Source organism: Crocuta crocuta, unplaced genomic scaffold, assembly GCF_008692635.1.
Source record: "Crocuta crocuta isolate KB4526 unplaced genomic scaffold, BGI_CrCroc_1.0 scaffold1197, whole genome shotgun sequence".
Taxonomy (NCBI): Eukaryota; Metazoa; Chordata; class Mammalia; order Carnivora; family Hyaenidae; genus Crocuta; species Crocuta crocuta.
This window is the reverse complement of record NW_027527978.1, coordinates 73,451-74,580: the sequence shown is the minus strand read 5'-3', so window position 1 is coordinate 74,580 and position 1,130 is coordinate 73,451.

The following is a 1,130-nucleotide window of genomic DNA, read 5'->3' as shown; positions in this document are numbered from 1 at the left end:
AACATAACTGAACAAGAATTTAGAATAATAATCATAAAATTAATCGCTGGGCTTGAAAAAAGCATGGAGGACATCAAAGAAACTATGGCTACAAACACCATGGATCTTAAAAATAAGTATGATGAATTTAAAAATGCGATAAATGAGATATAATAAACTGGAGGCATCCAAAGCACGGACTGAAGAGGCAAAAAGGAGAATAAGTGATTTGGAAGACACAATTATAGAAAAAGAAGAAACTGAGAAAAAAAGAGATAAACTGATCTATGATCATGAAAGAAGAGTTCGAGAGCTCAGCGATACAATCAAACGGAACAATATCCATATCATAGGAATCCCAGTAGAGGAAGAGAGAGGAAAAGGTGCTGAAGGAGTGCTGGAACAAATATAACAGAGAACTTCCCCAACCTAGGGAAGGAAGTAAACGTTGAAATTCAAGAGGCACAGAGAACTCCCCTCAGATATAATTAGAATCGATCTTCTGGACGACATATTATAGTGAAAATGGCAAAATATAAAGACAAAGAGAGAATTCTGAAAGCAGCTAGGGAGAAAAGGCCCTAACATACAAAGGGAAACCTACCTGAGTGGTAACCGACCTATCTACTGAAACATGGCAGGTCAGAAAGGAATGGCAGGAAATCTTCAATATGATCAACAGAGAAAATATGCAGCCAAGAATCCTCTATCCAGCAAGGCTGTCATTCAGAATAGAAGGAGAGATAAAAGTCTTTCCAAATAAACAAAAATTGAAAGAATTTGTCACCACTAAGCCAGCTCTACAAGAAATCCTGAGGGAGATCCTCTGAAGGAAATGTTGCAAGGAACGCAAGATGCTAGAGACACACCACAAGCATGAATCCCACAAAGGACACAATGACTCTAAACCCATATATTTCAATAATAACACTGAATGTAAATGGACTAAATGCCCCAATCAAAAGACATAGGGTAGCAGAATGGATAAAAAAAAAATCCACCTATTTGCTGTCTACAAGAAACTCATTTTAGACTAGAGAACACCTTCAGATTGAATGTAAGGGGATGCAGAAATGTATATCATGCTACTGGATGTCACAAGAAAGCTGGAGTAGCTATACTTATCTCAGACAAACTGGACTTTAAAGTAA